The 19,008-nt window shown below is 42.3% G+C and overlaps 1 protein-coding gene across 6 annotated transcripts in view; it reads left to right on the plus strand.

Annotated features, from left to right (window-relative positions):
- The window catches only part of NRXN3 (neurexin 3), a 993,270-nt gene that overhangs the window by 104,938 nt on the left and 869,324 nt on the right, over positions 1 to 19,008 (plus strand). The window contains exon 1 of one of the 6 annotated variants that reach the window (XM_080594094.1): positions 9,034 to 17,216. The exons of the other annotated variants lie outside the window; for them this stretch is intronic. The gene's annotated coding sequence lies outside the window, so the exon portion shown is untranslated. Of the gene's footprint in view, positions 1 to 9,033; positions 17,217 to 19,008 lie in introns of those variants that run through there. 6 annotated transcript variants of the gene reach the window in all.

The raw sequence follows: 19,008 nt of genomic DNA on the forward strand, positions 1-19,008 counted from the left end.
AATGTCGCGTAAGTGCCGTGACATCCTTCATAAAGCAGTAGGTGGATAATTTATCTGTAAAGAGATCTGATAAGCTCTACCTAGACTAAACTGCTAAGGGCCTTAAATACAGTAGGGTGGAGATATGTCAAACAGTTTGTAAGAATTTTGAAAGGGCTTGATGATTAAAATCGTACAAGGCTTGATTATGAGGGAACAGTGAAAGACCTAGTATGTACAGCTAAACTTAACACTGAGAAAGTGGCAAGATATGAATGAAAGCCATCACTAAGCACCTAGAGAGCATAAATGTAAAGAAGAAAAAAATTATCCCGGTATTGTCTCAGGAGAATTAACTGTAAGGGGTGCCACTCAGTTGTAAAATATGTTTTAGGTCCCGTATCAAGAATGATCTTAACAATGAGAACTATAACTTCAGCTTATAGAGCGATTTTCCAAGTGAAAAGATCGAAGCCACTGAGTTTTTGACAATTGGATTAAAAAATAAAACAACCACAACTGAAGTTCTTGTTCTTGAGAGCCAGACTTTCTCTTCCCCATCTAGTGGATGAGATAGCGACTTACAGGTGCACTACTTCAGTTTTTTCCCTTCTTCAGAGCTCAAATGTACCATACTAAAGATACGTACCCTTCATTTTTCTGAGGATCTTTGTCTGCTCCACAGTGAAATCCTGTGTGTGTTGCACTTGTCGATGTCTGTATCTCTGCGGGAGCAATAAACTGTTGTTGTATCAGCTAGTGATATAAAAATAGCCCACCATATGCAAACAGAATGTTTTCATAAAGGAAACTGGATGCTTTGCCATAACTGCATTAGTTCTAATGCACTACCAGTTCTCTTTTTTCTTTATCCATGTGTTAATTTTGTTCTTCAGTCTCCCCATCCCTTCTAGCTTAATTACCCTCCCCAGACTAGAGGCTGCTGCTGCCTTTTGGCTTCATTACCAGCTTTCATTTTCATTAAGAACCTTGCGCTAATGGACTGTTATAAAACACAGTCATCACTGGCAGGTGTTGCCAAATGACTCTCAGCATGATGGCATTTCTGTGCAATGGAGCAAACAGTCTGGACATTGGATTTGTGGAGCATCCAAGGGCTTGGGATAGAAGGCAAAGAGAGAAAAGTTTGGTGGATCAGTACAAGGAAACCCTCAAATGTTCACGTGAACAATGATGGAAAAAAAGCACGAAGAGCAAGTGGGTTCATTCTGAGACCTCCAATAGTGCCAGCATCTGCATCTGCTCAGGTTGCAAATATCACAGAAGAGCTTCTCAAACAGTTTTGTTGTAGTGGTGGAGCCCATTATCGTAAAGTACTAATACTTACAGCCTTCCAGTTTAGAAGGGAATGAAAGCGTATATACTATCTCATTGACTGAGTGAAATCATGTATCAAAATAAACTTTCTGACTCATGTCATCTAACATTAGTAGTGAGAATGCACATTTCTGCTGCAGAGATATCTGTCATAGTTGTCTGTATGTGCCCTCTGAACCGTTTAGTGATGTTGGAACAAATGTTCATCAGGAAAGTGCAAGGACTTCCTTTATTGTCCTTCAAGGAGCTGATTGTCCCAGTCAAAATAACTAAAGGCATGTCCCAAAAGAAATACTGCCAGATTTTGACTCTTAAGAGGGGAAGAAGAGTGTCTCAGCATTGAAGAATTATTCTTTATTGATCTAAAGTCTCTCACCTTTTGTTATTGTCTTCCAAAAGACCATAAAAGCTCCCCAGTTATGTACGAAAGCAAACACCGAGCAGAGGGACATGATGGCTCCACTTGTGGATAGGCAAATAGTCCACTTTGCATATTATTTTCTGGCTCCTTTTGGATTTGGTTGTGTTTCCCATTTGTGCTCTTCTTTCCCTTCTTACCCAACACAGGTTTTGTGTCTCCTGTGTGATCTATCTATGCGTTAGCAGCGAGTGACAGAGTGGCATCACTTGCTGAGAAGTAGTGACTTTCTTCTATCAATTCTTTTCATTCCTTTCTCAAGGCACTGCTCCCCTGCAGTAAAAAGTCTCATTTGCAGATGGGCCAATCTCACAGGGTAGGCAAGGAACGCTTTATCTGGCTGACTGCAGGCTATGTGTTTTGGTTGAGAGTAAGAAGGTGTGCTTTCATCTAATTCTTGACCTTTTAGCAGTCCTTGGGACACTTTTAAGAAAGAATGGCTTTTCACAGACCAGTGCAGTTAGTGTCCAGCTGTTGCTGAAGAGAGAGGGAGTCATCCATACTGACACATACTGCAGGGCTGCATCCAGTAGCTCTTATTTAAGCAGAATTTTTAATGATTGTGCGCCAGATGGGATTTGTCGTACTGGTTTCTATGCCCCATCCTTCTCTCCTTCAAGGGATGATCTCAGAAAATACCTTCCAGAATGACAGAAAATGTGTTTCACTGGCGGGCTGGAGCAATGGCAGGAGGGAGAGGACCTTCTCTGGGCAGTGGGGCTGGCAGAAGAGGACTTCAGTAGCACAATAGACTGCAGCCCAGCGTGGCCATGGCAGACTACTGGCAGGAGCAAACAAAGAGCCAGGTCCTAGAGGTGATGGAAGGATAGACTTTTTCCCAGAGACCCTGTTAGAGCTGTGCAGGGTGTGCTGCATCCAGAAGATTGCTAAATTGTGTGTTGAGACAGGGTGGAGGAAAAGCCCCCCAGCAAAGGCAAGGCAGGTAACTTGAAACTTTTTAATAATCTGCTGTATGTCCTCGCTTTAATTTTCTCCATCCCCCAAAATTTAATAGGCCTAATTCAAGTTCTAAAACAGCTTGGTTCTGAGCATAAAACATCTGTAGTCCTGCTCACTGCTGAATGAGCCTTTAAGCCCTGATCACATCAGAGTCCCATAGTAACTCGAAGGAGACTTCTGACTGAGAGCAGTGTGTGCATGCCGCCATGTACCACCTGCGTGCCATCCCAGCAGGTGAGGATATTTGACCACGGGCTCTGCTGGTCTTCTGTGACTCTGGCTCTTTGCAACACTGAATAACACCAGAAACTTTCTGTTCACCTGAGCTCCCCTGTGGAGGTACAGCTGGTGGACTTCCCTTCTGCCTTTAACCCCCTCTGACATTAACTCTGTGTCATCATTTTCTAGGCTTAAGTGGCTGCAGCCAAAGGCTCATTTTCCATCTTTTATTTAAGTAAACCTTATAGGAAATTTTAGTGTTTTAGAATAAGGGAAAATTACTCCTAGTCAGAAGAATTTGTAAGCAGGTATAAATCTCTCTTGCCTTTTCTCCAGTAATTCTTTCTAGGTCACACAGTGGAGCTTTGCCAGTACACGCTTAACTCTGACCCCGTGTTTCTTCAGTGTCTTTTCCTTGTACTTGCATAATGTTGTGTATATCTGGAGGATTCCAGTCTAAAGTGATCAAAGTTAAATCTGTGAAGAAACTGGAGCTCAAATCACTTCAAAGTGGATTAGGCTAAATAATGAGAATACATAGCTGGAGAATAATCTTACAGTGAGCAGCAGGCAGCATGGGGCAGAACATAAGTTGCTGTAACCTGATAAATCATAGGGAAAGGTGTTAAAGAGCATCCTAGTGGCGAGTGTTATTTATTAACACTTGCTTTTATGTTCCATCATTTTTTCTGTTATTTTGTTGTTGCCCTTCATCTGTCAGGCTCTTGTGCTAGGAAGAGTTTTGTGGTAGGAAGGGTTTCTCAGTACATGAGTTCTTTCTCCTAATCCTGTCTCTTCTATTGTGTTTGAGCTGAAATTGTATGAAGGTGTGAGGCCAGTACTCCTTGCTCTGTCAGTGGCACCTCCCCTCTGTGAGTCACATTTCTTTGCCAGTATTGATTGTGTTCCCACAATTGCTGTGTGGGTTAGGGAATGACTAGTGCCTCATCTTCAAAGGGGAGGAGGATGAAGAGGGTCCCTTACAGAATTAGAAGCACAGGAGGGAATGAATCCCAGACACTCTTGCCTATTTGGGGGCATTAATTGTATGCATACTCTGAGATTTCACTATTCATCAAGAATGGGGCAGAATTTGGTCTAATAGGTTGAAAAAAGCCCTATGATGGGTAGAGCTATTATCTTCCTCCAGAAGGTGATTTACTTGTTATTGCTGGGCTGTGACTCAGCCCTTCCTTTCTGAAGGGATAAATCATTCCTAGCAGAGTAAATGTCGCATGTAGATGTATCAGTGACTCCAGAAAAAGTTGCCCTTTTACAGCTTCCTGGTAACATTTCCCTTGCAGCGCTTGGGTAAATGCAGTGACAGAATAAAGGGAGCATCTATCCCCTTCTTCAGCCCCTCTTCATCACAGCCTGTCATTGCCACCTCGGGGCCACGGTGTCCTAAAGGGAATGACTCAGACCACTGGCAGAGCGGATAATGCCACCCCGAGAGGAGCTTGGGCAGCGTGTAAATCTCAGGCCTTGGGACAGGAGCTGACTGGGACCAGAGTGCGTAATCGCAGAGGCCGTGCTCCGTGGTGGAGCGCATTGAGACAACTTTCTTGGAGTTCAGGGGACTTGTGCTAATTCATGCCAAAGGAGAATCTGCTTGACAGATGAATGGAGCGGGGAGCAGGTAGTGCAGGGAGGGTGGGAAGGTCAGGGTGTGGAGGGCCATAAGTACTGATGAACTGGTTGGTACTTAAGTTTAGGGTTGTGAGCCTGTAGAGAAATCGTCTGCCTCAACGTTCTTGCATATACCCTCCTCATCACCATAATAATGTCTGATCTTTTTATGGCAGCAGGCTTACACAGAAGAATCTGGCTAGATGAGGGAACAGAAATGGGATCTTTACCCTTTGTCATGCAGACCATCACTACAACTGTAGTTACTGGCTGGCATTGATTGCGCCTTCCATCCAACAGCTCTTTAGTGACCTCTGCAAAACGAGGTGGTGAATTTTAGTTCTGATGTGAACAAGAAGGGATAGGTGTCCTCCTCATAAGGCCTTGCTTCCTTCTCTGTGGTAACTTTAGAGATGCTCCAGAACTGCATAGTTATCATTTCTCTTTTTATTTAGGTCTCTTGGAGAAGTCAAGGGTTGGCCCATGAAACAGAGGCAACTTCCAGCTTGAGGAAACCACATCAAACCCTTCCTCTGAAATCTTTAAAAAATGAACATTACATTAAGAATAAGGATCTGTGGATGACTTATGTATATATATGTGAATGGGTGCTACGGTGGTGGATGTTGCTGCAGGCCTCCAAAGTTGATCTGTACGCAGGCATCGGTATTTCTCTCACGGCGCAGACCAAAGCTTGGTCACAAGAGGCTTTAGAGTGTTTTAAGTGTGGTACAGCCAAATGCAGTGGAGATGTTAACTTAGCAGCATGCTTAATGAGATTGATCATCAGAAAGCTTTTTCAGGGAGCAGGGAGAAAGGAGGAGAGTTCAGAATGGTGACAAAATGCTCCTGAATTGCTGTCTAGAGAAGAGAGACTTTCCTGATTTACTGTCTGGAGAAAAAAAGCTTCCCACGAGTGTCAGTGCTGCCACACAGCTCTTCAGATAACAAAAGTGTTGTAAGAGAATAGAAGTAGTTACAGGAGTTTATTGTCTTACTGTACCTTAGGGTCCAAAAATGGGAGAAAATTTGTAGTTGTGATATTAAACACCTTTCCTAACAGCAAATGGAGTTTGCTGCCAAAGAGCTGCAGGCTTAGCAACTGGGAAAATAACTGGAATGCGAAGATGTCTTGTAGTCAGATGTCCCAAAGTACCCCTGTTTGAGCCCTGCCAGGCAGACCCTACAAGAAGTAGGAGTAGATCTGGACACTGTCTCTATAAAGTCGTCTCTCTGTGGATCTCAACAGTGGCTTTTAGGTTTGTGCAGCTGTAGTGATTTTGGATGAGTGAGTTCTAGAATTGACTATTGGATCCTTTGTGAATTCCTCAAAGTTTTGGTACTGGGGACTGGCAGCAGAAGTTAATGAAAGAGGAGAGTGAGCGATTTTTCTCAGGAACCTTGAATAACATCCCTTGAGGTTTAAAATTTCTCTTATTTCAAACTCTCTGTGATGTCACAGCTGAATTAGTGAGTCCTGTATCTTTGTTTCTTCTGCTGATAGAGCTCAGACATTCCTCCTCTTCAGACAGTCCTAGAACTGCTGGCACAAGAGCATTTTCTTGACCAGCTCCTGGGCTTGGAACAGCCTTAAGTGTTTCAATTTCCTGTTCCCCCTCACCATGATTTAACTCTACCTGTTTTATTTTATTACTCAAAACTTTTCTTCAGAGTAGAGGTGGTATGAAAGAGAGAACAGAAAGTTTTGTTGGACTGATAAAATCTTATACACCATCTCCTCTATATGTTTTCTTTGGTAAGAATCCAGGAAAGAGCAGAAGTATTTAACAAGTAAGCTAGATACAAAACTAAGTTTGTAAAGAGAACTGTGAATCATAGGAGTTAAAGATCTGTGGAAGCGCCTCATCCATCTCCCTGCCAGTGCACTTCTGCTTTGTACAGCATAAAGTGAAAATAGTACTCTCCTTGTAATACCGTTTCTATTGGTATAGTTATTGTATAAAGAAGAAATGAGTGTGTGTGAGTGTGCGTGTGTGCGTGCACGGGTTGGCAGTTGGCTCATTTGGTGCTTAAGTATTCACTGGCAATTGCCAACATTGTTCCTCATTTTATTAGCTTTTTCCAAGTAGTTCCATTTTTACTAAGGGCAGCAGGGTTTATGGCAGCAATATTTCTCACCGTGTCAGAGATAAAATATCAGGCTAATAACAGAGTCTCTGGTAATGTAAATTGCAAAGGGGAAACGATCTCATTTTGAGGAAGTCCTGCCTGGGAAGGTTAAGTCTCCTGTTTGAGAGGCAGTCTGTGGAATTTGGTATGCTTCATGCTCTCTAGGAAGATAAATGATGTCTTAAGTAATGGGAGGTGGGGGGAGATCCAATTTCAGTTACTGCTTTCCCTGGTAGATAATAACTCAGACTCTTTTACCGAGGGCCTCATCCTGAGAGGAGATAAGCACCCACGACTCCACCGGTGTCAGAAAGGGCTTGGAGTGCTTGGTCTCCTGCTGAACCAACCCCTGCAAAAAATGCTTTCCGAACAGGCTTTCCCCTGTGGAAGTTGGGTAGGGAAAGGAAACAAGGACAAAATGGTTCTCCCTTGCCCCCTTCCTTTCCCCTTTTATTTTCTCTAAAAAGATTTTTTGCGAGATGAAGAAAAGTTCCTCCCTTTGGCCTCATGCAGAGCTAGATCTCCCAAAGTGAAATTAAGCAGGGAAAGAGGTGGTAATACGTTTTTTTTTCTGGGGTAAAAGGCATTGGTACTACCCTAAAGTTATGCAAGTCCCCCAGTATAACTTAGAGCTAGGCTGCAGAATAAAATTTCTTTCAAGAAATGGAAGTCCGGGTTTGTTTCTGCTAGAACATCTGAGCATTATGCCCTACACCTTGCTTGGTTTGTTCCAAGGTCTTATAACTTGACTTTTCTGAAGACCTCCTTAGGGTAATGCATACATCCATAAGATAGTATGAATATATAGCATACAGTAACTAGCATGCACTTTGTGTGTACACATATTCTAGGGCAATTGTAGGAGCTGCTGTCAATCATACCACTGTCAGAATCAGAAAATGTGGAGCCTGAATTGGGTCTTTAATGAAAAGCAGGGCAGGAGGAGAAAAAAAAAAAAAAACACAACCCAAAAACGGGCAGAGTATCTTAGAGTAGCACAGAAGTAATTACAAGCTGGTGGGCTGGGTATCTGTTTGGAAGAAACATCAAATTTGAGAGGGAGAGGAAGGTACAATCAATTGCATAAGGCAGGCTGAAGTGAAATCTACCTTATCTTGGCAGGAGCTCAGGCTCTGAGTTTTTAGAACATTAAAACAATGATGAAATTAGGCCACTGATTCTACAGCCTTGATCAGCTTCCCCACTTCTAGTAACAATTAAATGCTTATCTCTTTCCTTTACATGCATTAAATTAATCAGCCATGAGCTAAAAATAATACAGTGCTTAGACTTAGACCCACCGCATTTTACTTGTAGCTTGGACCTCTGCTGGCTCAGTATGCGTTCAGAGGACTGAGAATATCCATGGAAAATCCAGTATAGTATTTCTTAGAACAAATATAACATTATAGCACTCAGTTGTGCCACATTGGTGAGAGGTCACTGGCAGGTGAGAGATGTTGTGGCACAATATTCAGCTGGGGAGATGATGATGATGATGTATGTTTCAGCAATACTTATGTGTTAAGCTAGGCGCTAGCCATCTGCTCAGTATGAGACAATCCTTGAACTAAAAACTATAAAGCCACAGAGCAAATAGAGGTTGGAAGAGGGGAAAGATAGGTCAGTAGGAGATCCAGAAAAGAAAGGAGGTCCAACTTGTTGGTTCTAGAGTGTATCCCAGTTGCTTAACGAGCTTTTGTCTGTGGACCACAGAAAAAACTTCTGCTGAAGTCAAATAGATTTGAGAGTACATGCATTTCAGGATATATATATATATATATATATTTTTTTTTTTTCTGAGGTATAGCTGTATGTTCTGGTGAACCATACAGCCATTTCCTTCTTAATGAGTCATCCAGATGTGAAGATTTTCTCCAGTGTTTTAGGATAGAGGACTTGACACTTGATGCGCACGAGTTGCATTTGACTTTTTAGTGGAGCACCACACCTGAATTAAGGTGACCACACTTTTTATTTTTTTTTATTTTATTTTATTTTTGTCCAGGACTGGCTCCCATCCAGTCAGCTCCAAGCATGCACAGAGGCAGCTTACAATTGCCTGCTGCTGACCAGGTGGATGTATCCTTAGTTCCTAGTGGTTTTGCTCTTCCTGGTGAGGCCACAGTTTGAGAGACAGCTAAGGTGTCTTTTGGTTGTAGGTCTTAGAATCAGATATTTCTGAGTTATCATAATGCCAGATCTGTTATTTCTACTTTTTGTATAGCTTTGGGTATGTCTCAATCACCCCCCCCCCCCTTTTTTTTTCCTGTAAGATGGGACTAGAAATACACTCTGGGATGCTTTGAGGATTAATTTGCTTCTAAAAAGCCCTATGCAAAGCTGTGAACATCTATACATAAAAAGAACAGTAAGCAAATTGTTTCCTTGGTGAAGCATGTTGGTTCTTCAAAACTTCAAAACACCCTGGTGTTTTGAAGCACCTTGTTGGTTTTAAATGATAATATGTGTTATCATTCCTTGTCATCCTGCTCCTAAAGAAGAACCAGCACTAGAAATTCAGGAAGTGAAATATTGCAGTTAAGATGCATCAAAATACTGTTGTGATATCCAAGCCTGGAGTAGCCCTGAAAGCTGCGGGTCAGATCACAGAGCCTCTGCAGAGATAAGCATGGAGCTCAAGAGCAGAGCAGAAAGAGGCCATGTCCTCAAAGGCTCAGCATCTTATTTGCTTCAGAGAAACAGAGCTTTGTCTTTACGCAGCACATAGACTTCTGCCACGTGTCTGAGTCAGGCTTGGATTTTCCTCACCCCTCTACATGATGTCAGTGTCGTCTATCTCATTTGAATTTGTTTTGGAAAGTCTTCAGAGTCATAAATAGCTCAGGAACCACCTACCATAACTTTGGATGCTATAAAATTAATGACAGAGATAAAATCGCGTGCTACAAATAAGTACAGCAGTGTACTGCATAGGGGTGTGGGTCAAGGAAGCTTACCCAGTTCATCTGCCTTTATGGTATTAGCCTTTCAATTTTAGGTGCCTTACATCTACCAGTAAGGGGCAGATTTGCTTAGTGCTTTACCTGGCGATAGGAAAGAACACCACTACCTCCTTAAGCAGTGTGCTGCTCTCTGCGCTCCCAGGCCAGGGTGGCCGTCTGCTGTGGCCTACATCTGTGAAATGCGGGGTAGAGCTGATAGAATCGCTCTTGGAATGAGAGGAAGCTCGGTCTCTGAGTTTTTGAGGGCAGACAAAATGGCAAGCAATGCTGTTCTCCGTATGAAACATCTCTAGGTCTATTGGAAGTGCCAGCTGAGGAGCGGATTTGAGTGCAATGAACTAAGTTGGGTTTGAAGATAAGAGAAATCCCAAATGATAAATCCGGGAGCCGGGCAGGGTTGGAGGGCGTCAGTTAATGTTTAGCACAAAACCCCATTTGCTAATGGTACCCTGCCTCCATCGCCGGGTGAGAACAAGGACGTTACCACGAGGTACGGGTGATTGATTGCCTCAGAGAGTACATGTAGCACAAGTAGTAATGTGATATAGGGTGCACATTACAAGCAATTACAATATGAATAAGTTATCAATGGAAGGAGGTAGAGGACTGGAAAGCAGCTTTATTAACCCCCTGCAGTTATGTTGAAAAAGTTTGTGTGTTGCTGTGAATTACAATCATGGTGACAAATGCCAGTGCCCAGAGAGTTTCTGATCACAGCCTCTCCAGCAGGCAGTGTTCTACCGTAATAATTTAGAGCAGCAGTCCATATATATTCAAAATAAAAGGAACGAGGAAGGTGGTCTGTAAAACCCTGAGAATTTGCTCACCGGTGAACATACCTTGTAATAAAATCTGCTTCAGGTTTTCTTACTGGGTTCTGTGGCTTTACTGTCTCATGAATCAAAAGTTCCTGGTGTCATCCCTTGTGCTGTGGTGTGGTCTATTATTTCCAACTAAGCTGAAAACACAGAGGTAAAAGCCTTGGGGGAAAAGCTTAGTGACAAAATATTGGTCCAGGTCAGTGTCACAACTTCGGGAGGAACAACTGGGAAGGTGCTGAGTGGTACATGAAAGCGTCATTATGGCTTTATACCAACTTTATGCCTCCAGCCGATGGAACATCTCATGCAGTGAGAGGTACAAGCCTGCTCTTGTGTAACTTAGATCTGTCCACTTGCGGCTGCGCTTCGGGTGGCCTGCTGATTGTGGTTCCACGCAGGAGCCATGTCCTCTCTCTTCATCTCTCCCTTCTGCGGCGTATCACACGCTACAGCCTGTGGAAGGGCAGCCTTTCTATCCCCCAGGCCTCCTGTCCCCACCTTTTCCTCTCTGTGTAGTGGGAAGTTCATAGAGGGGCTGCATAAAGTAAAGGCGATCAAAATATTCTGCAAAATATATTTTTGAAAAATTTCTTTAATGAAAAACAATTTCTCTCAGGGGCAGTGGAACCTGAAAACAATCTGTTAGCGGTATACATTTAAATGCTTAATTTCATTCTTCTATTAGCCACCCACATAGCCACCTGATATGTTTCAGTGATCAAAACGCTTCTCTGAATTTATGATATTTTTCGAAATACTAAATAAAATAAGGTCAAAAAATTACTACTTCTATGGCAAGATCTTCCCCAAGACCAAGGGCAGAATCCGTCCTGGTGATTTGTTAGGCATTTTCCTTCTCCAAGTTTACTCAGAACTAATGCCCAGCATTGCTGCTAAATGTACGATATAACTGGTGGCTAAATATTTCAAATGAACACATTTTCACTTAAAACCATGAAAAATCCAGTGGTATTTTTTTCTACGTCTTGGAGTTTTCACCCCCAGAGTCTTAATTAATTTCTAACTCAGGTGATTCAATTGCTGTTCTCCTTTTCCCCTACTGTTTCAATTGATTACAATTCAGTCTTTACGCCTGTCTTAAATATTCTGCAGTGTGCTTTTAAGCAGCCTCTGCTCTGTAACAGAAGTGGCTGCACATCAGTGATGGGAGCAGTGATTTAAGAGTTTGTAAATAAAATGCTTGGAGATCCCTGGTGTTGAAGTTGATAGGTAAATGTAATGCTGTGTAATTACTGTTTGGTAACAAGAGCCTTATTAAGATTATCTAAGTTTAGACTTGTTTCTGCCTATTTCCCTGGGTTTCATGTGTTTCTCTCTTTGGCATCCTAAAGCTGTTGTGTTTGCAAAGAGTGTACATGATAACCTTTAATGAATGCTTTATTTAGTTTGTAAAATGAAATATTTAGATTTATTTGGAAGTTTTTTTTTCTCCTTTTTTTTTTTTTTTTTTTTTTTCCCTGACCAGTCTAAAGGGAGAAGCTAAGGAAGTATCTTCTTTATTTTCCTATTTTTCTTCTACAGTCACCAAGTGTTCCTAGCAGGGAAATTGAGGCCAACATAAGAAGATTTTTCTTCGGATTATGGCCTTTTAAATAATAACATACATCTCAGAACAGAAGGATTGTATCTCAGTTTCCCCTTCTGCAAAAGAGGCTACCTTATAGGAATACTTATATTTGTTATTATAATATTGTGTCTACAATATTACAGGTGTGCAATCTACTTTTCTTGCAATTAAAAAAAACAATTTGGTGTCTCAGAGAGTCGTCATCTCATTGAAACTGCATTCAGACAAATCTTGATTTATGGGAAAGATACTTTGTTTTCATTGAGATTAAGCAATATGTGTAGAAAACTTAATTTTTAAAAATTTATTTTATTTTTATTTGTAAAGAAATAGGCATGGGTTTGGAAGGGGAAGACTCAAATACTGCCCCCAGCGATGTGTAGAACCAGAGCTGCTCATGCAGAGGGCTTTCATGGCTCATCTCTGTGGCCCTGGCTGTCACCCCTGGAGACACCACTGCTGTGGGGCATCTTTTGCAAGTACAGCATTGTGTGCATGGCTGTAGATTTGCTATGTTAAGTTAGAAAACCATTTTTTAGCTGGAAATTGTTTGAAAGGCCTCTGAGACTCTTGATTAAAGGCCTTACAATGAGGGGAGGTTGCTCTCTTGGTGGGCTTGCTTCCCGAAGAAGCCAATTCCGGTCCTGCAGCGTGCAATGAGGAGGCACTGAGATTAGCCCAGCTTTGTGTGCGGTCAGCATGCGAAGGACAAACCAGCAGCCGATGTATTAACCGAGAACAAGTTCACTCAGATTAAGAAAAGTTAATGAACATTTTTGAGACATTGAGATCCTATCAGGGACCACCTGCCTGGAATGAGCATTTACCATATGGTGCCTTTGGAAGCTAATATTGATTCTCATTATTTTAAACGATTGCAAACATCGCAGGTGTTTTGTAATAATCTCTATTGTCTAATTAGAACACTCTCAAAAGTAGATCATTCTGCCTGCTAACGAATATTGATTTGAACAGCTGAGTTTGCCTTGTATGAGTGATGGGAGCGTGCTAGCTGACACTTAGCAGTCTCTTTTGCTGACTGATTAATCCAGGAAGAGGAGGCTAGATCTGGGTGAGTAGATGCCTCGATTCACCCTGAGGTCTTATCAGCGCTGACGTCAGTTTTCCAGTCAAGGAAAGCATTGATACACCTTCAAAACTATTTTTTTTGTCTAATGGGGAATAAAAAATGAAGGAAAAAAAGTGGAAGCCATTGCAGAGAGGATGAGCCATCACAAAAATCTTTATGTAGGGATGGGATACTTGAGTTTGCACGTTTCTGTCATTCCTGACACACAGTTATTTCTGTTATTGCTGATGTGCAGTCATTTCTTGGAAAATACCAGGTAAAGCTCATGAGCAAATAGCCCTGGTGAAGGTCACAGAGGATTTGACGGGAGAGCTTTTCTTCCCTTTTGTGCTTGGTAATACTTTTGAAAGTGTAGATATAGATAATCAACACAGACTAAAAGAAAAGTTTAAAAAACTTTTAAGAAGTGGAGAAGCTGGTCTCTATTAACTTTTTTGGTGAAATCTAGGTGGCTAAATGAGAGCTGTTGGGAGTAAATCAGAGAGACTCCTCTCTCTGTTTCCTTGATGTCATTTTGCTGCCTGTGTTAATGTGGGCAACTTTCTCCCATGAAGAAGATCATACCTGAATTCCAGCAGGCAGAGAATGCAGGTGCCAGGGCCCTTTGGCTTTTCAGCCCCTCTGGTCCGTAAAGAATTAGAAATGCAGCTTGCTTGCATCTTAAAAAGATTTCTGATAAAGGTGGATGTAGATGAATGTTACTGTTCGTGGGCTTCTGAAACTTCAGTGTGGAAGTTGAAACCTTAAGTGTCAGGGACAAGTAGATATACAGGCATCTAAAAGATGAGAGGGAAGGGAGATCACTGGTTACGATCTTTCTTTCTCTACAGGCTCAGTTATTTCACTGATTATTATAGTATCAGAACCCAGTGTTAGCTGTTAGGTAGTTGCTTTCTGAGATCTTGGGATGCAATTCTCCCCACATCTGCTTTGAGAGGCTCGTTTTAACAGCATGAAAGAAACACACCAAAAAATGATTGAAGTTCATATATTCAGAGCTGCCAAGTGTTGTTCACATGCCTGCTATGATACCTGCACTTCTGATGAGTCTTTCATGGCTTCGTCTGTTTCAGAGAAGATGATGAGGAAAGAACAAGTAATGTACCGCTCCACAGATCAGCATGTTGCCTAGGGTTTCGGGGATTTTCCAGTCTTGTCTCTGCTGCTTTTTATAACTCTGTCTTTATGGAGAAGTATGTATTCCATAGGATCATCAATAGTAACTCAAGTAGTTGCAGTATACGAGAAATCAATCTCAAAGATGTGGGCTTAAATTTAATAGTGCTACCTGATAAGGGAGAAAATGAAATTACTGCTTCCTTCTTGCTTAGAGTAAGTGCTTGACTTTAGTTATATTTTAGTGGTCTTGTTTTCATTAATGGAAACAGGATTAGGTAGTGGGCTAGAGGGAGTTTGAAGGACCTGAAGAGCGAGGAAGATTTTTGTCTTGGTCCCAGAGACCAGAAGTACCTACCTAAGATCCAAATAGGTTAAAACTCAATTTGGTAAATTCGCCTTTCCAGACAAACATCCTTAGTCTTAATGTGTGTATCACTGACACATGTAATGGAACAAGTGCTGCAGGACACTACTAACATGTTATGGTGTGCTAATATGGTGTGTTAACAAACAAACAAAACCCACAACAGTAAAACACCAACCAACCAAATTGAAACTTCAGCTTGAAATGCAGCTCAGATTCTTCCTGAGGCTAGAAGAGAATGTGAATGCTTTTCTGCTATCACTGATTCTCTGTGTGGATCCTAGCCAAAAAGACTTTTCATTAGTATGTTTTAATTGACTTGCTATAGCAAGTTCAGGGATTTTCCCCTGTTTTAATCAGGACTGTTTTCAGGAAATTCCCAGCCTGATTTCTGCACAGTACAGGGGATTTCAGCTACATGAACAGAAAAAGTGCCCACTCCTTCTCTTTTCTCTTTTGTTGCTTCAAAAATGTCTGTCTACTTTCAGAAAAGGAAAATTGGTGAAGCCAGTTCTTGGATAGTGCTTGCATTGTTTTAATGACTGTCATGACTCACCTCTTAATTAAAACATGTTACTTGAAAGCTCCAAATCTGGCTCTGTCACCAAGTCCTAAATGATAGCCGTTTCAAAAGTTTGGCAGTAGGGCACCACTTAGGATACATGTGATAGATACTATGTAGGTGAAGAAGCCAGGAGATGTCTTCTGCCCTAGAATAACAATGAGAACGTGACCAATGGACTCAGGGGCTGCTGCAGTTCTTTCCTGGGGCATGGGAACGATGCTAGGTTTTTCTTGTTTTGAGACCTGGACATAGGGACCAGCCTGTCCTGGCAGCATGGCCGGCAGCAAGCCTGGCTCCATACGTCTGTGGCTCCATTTCAGTGCAGCTGTGATAGCCACAGACTTTTATGAAACACTCAGCTCAAAGCGAGGAAATTAGTGTCACGGGGACTGTTTTCTTTATGGGAAAGACTCGGTTGGATGGAACAGCCAATAAAGATGTTAATGTATTTTTCCCATGCATAACCCACATATTTCCCTGGATGGGGTCTTTATTTCTGAGGTGAATGGCAGTGTTCTGAGGAACACTTAACACGTAGCTTCCAGGGGACTGGGAAAATGCTTGGTTTTCTGGTAGGAGAGATGTTCCATTTTTAAGATCTAATGATAACTTTTTGGGTTGTGGCTCTGGGTGAATAAAACAGCACTGCTTTCACAGTTAGGAAGATTTTCCCCTGCCTGAGCTGTTAGCCTATTGATATAGCAGTCAGTAATGTCTCTGTAAAGGCCTCTCTCTCTACAATGGTTCACTCTCACCACTGTAGTTTGTCCATCATTATTTTGACCTTGGAATTCATCCTTTTTCTGATTATAATGTGAATTAAGCACTGCTAAAAGGTGTGTGATTAACTGAACTGTGTGCAGATTGGTACCCCTGTCTAGACCTGATCAGGAGCATGGGCCCTGTCCCCTGCCAGTCGCACGCTGTCCCTCCTGCAAGGAGCACCAGTTCTAGCCCTAGAACCTAGAGGCTGGTGTCCAAACTCAATCCTTGTTTCACATGCCTTGTTCGTTTTTAGAGAAAATGGGAAATATCAGAGTGTAAGATTATGCTGAAGTCTTTTCTTGCCTTCCCTATGTAGTTGCTGTATGTGCTGTAAGTGATTGCCAAAAAGGCTGCAGCTGAGGTCTCTGCTGAGGTAATTACACCTGCTGCACCCTGGTACAGACCCCGGTACACAGGAATCTGGGGACGTTTGGGATGTTCTCATGAGACAGCAAAGGGCTGTCCATTACACAGGCTTCTGTGGCCTGCAGTGAAAGCTGTAGAAAATATTGTAGGTTGGGAACGGGGGTCAAAAATAGTGGTGTGTTTGGTTAAGCATGCCAGGGGACCCAGTTTGTGTTGGTTTCTCTCAGCATCCTGTAAAAATGGTGAAATAGCTTGGCTGTGTGCTGCTGAGGCTGACGGCTGCTAACAAGCAGGGCTTGAGGCCAACTGGTGGCCCAGAATGTCTGGAGGGGGCACACACCACGGAAGGGGGCTGCTGGAGCTGTGAGAAGGCACTGTCTTCATTCTGCGCTAAGGAGAGGTTTGGGTTTTACACGTGTCTTGACTAAGGCTGCGCTAAAACCCCGAAGGTTATCCTAGACTGGATGAAATTTGGAGCTTTTTGGGGGCCTGTTGGACTTAGAGTTCGGTGCTGGGATTTTGTTTTTGCCCTTGAGACTGAAGACGGAGGAGCAGGTGTGATGAGCCCTAGTAGGCCTGATGCGCTGCACCTGTGGGCCTGGGGTTTCTATTTAAGCTCAGCCCTGGGCCCTTATTTCCTCTTTGGGCTGCATTGAGGAAGCATTGCTCTGTGGTGTGCCTGGCCATGGAGCCCCTTGATGCAGACCTCAGCACGAAGACTGGTTGCTCAGCGTGGTTTTTGGCCCAGCTTCGTCACTGTGGCAGTGACTAGTAATTGCTGGCTGTCGTCCGAGCCCTGACCTATGGATCAGCTTCGCCATTCAACCCTGGACCTGCCTCATCACCGTGATACTACCTGAGGACCTGCACTGCTAACTGGACCTTGCTGCTGTCTCCAGGTTAGGCTTTCTTGTTGTGCTTGGTTACTGTGGGATAGGGCTCAGCCATGCTGGTCAGGTTATTCCTCTCAGCTCCCATCCCCCAGGGAACAGCTGGCTGCTGGTGCTCCCTGACGCTGAGTTAGAATCTGCAGGAGTCCTGGATTTCGTGTTAAAGTTGTCATCTTTAGGGTTTTGTGGGATTAGGTTGGGGCTGTGATTCATAGCAGGTCAAGGATAGGTTTGAGACTTACAGGGCTCTCCTGGGTCAGCTGAAGATGGTAATCTGCAAGGCTTTTGAAGCCACAAGTATTGTTGTGGACTGTTGTAGTACCCAGAGTAGTGCTCTGGAGGACCTTTTCTGAACTGTCACGCAGGCTATCTTTAGATTTTGGTCTGAAGAGTTCTGTAGAGTACAAGCAATTTCCTGCAGTGATTCTCCTGATATTTCTATGTTTAGGACCCTGGGAAGAATCTTCTGGAACAGGTGAGCATACACAGCCAGGATACTTGTCAAGCTGCTGTTTTGTTTGTGGAAGGAGGCCTTTTTTTTTGTTTTGTTTTATTTAGATACCAGACTGGTTTTAATCTTGAGGACAGGAAGTATGGAAGTATTGTTAGGCTAGACTGAGACTGGGGCTGATGAGCTATGGCTATGGTTAACTCTATGAACTGTTGCAGTCTTTAGAGTAGTTAATGCTAAGGTTCAAAGCTCTCCTCCAGCCAGGAATAGTACTGGATTTTGAATGGCTTCCTGGTCTGAAATTAGGCTTAAGGCATAAAAAAAATCCTTTTCCCTTTCATCTGAACTGTTTTGAGTCCTAAAACTGAAAATGTGAAGAAAGCCTTTCTGTCACCCAGTAGTCTTCTGTTGTCCTGCATCCTCTTTGGCAACTATATTGGGGCATAGTAAGAGAATATTTGATAGAGTGATGGGTAAAGAAAGGTGGGGTGAAATGTGCATCCTTAAACTGTTGGTTTTTTTCCCCCCTGATTTTCAAGTGATTCTTTATAGTTTTCTTAAGAAAAATGAAGAGGTATTGAAGAACCTTAATAAAGATCTTACTGTAGGGCCAAGGTTGATGCAATCTTCTATTTAAAATGAACTGAACCAGATTTTGGTAAATACTTAATATCTCAGTGATAGGAACTATCTCATCCTGTGCAATTTTTAATTTCAAGTATATTCTCCTGAGGTGTTTCAAAGTGACAAAACTGACCTCAAGAAGTACATGTACCTAAGGTTAGATTTCTTCCTCGCATATTCTTCTATAAGAAAATCCTCCTTTCAATTTTCCTAGGAGAGCTTTCTCTTTGCCTTTCTAAGTGTGTATCTGATTATTGGGATCCTTGACTTTTGCTGATCTCTGGGTGTTTACTTTGATCTTTGGTAATACTTTAATTTGGTAATACTAAAGAAGACCAAAATTACTCTTTGCTTTATTGGGATCAGATGTGACAGTGTACACCTGAATATATTGTGTACTGTATATTGTGTATGTGTATACCATTTTAAAGTGCCAAAGGGCTGTTGAAATAACATAAACCTGGGTAAGTAAGACCTGAGGAATATGCTTTTGCTGGTGATATGTGGTATGGCTCTTCACAGGTCAATTATACTCACACTTTAAAACTTGTGTACCTTCAGGAAGATATCTTGACTCCTGAACTCTTGTTGCTCAAGGCATCTACTAAGCAAAGAAATAACGTAGGAACTAGGGAATTGAAGTACAGGCTTTGTTTTGCTATCAGTTTGCTATATGACCTTGAGTAAGTTGCTTATCTTTAACTCTTGTGAATTCTATCTCATTAG

Source organism: Anser brachyrhynchus (genome assembly GCF_964034855.1).
Source record: "Anser brachyrhynchus genome assembly, chromosome: 5".
In the NCBI taxonomy this organism is placed as follows: Eukaryota; Metazoa; Chordata; class Aves; order Anseriformes; family Anatidae; genus Anser; species Anser brachyrhynchus.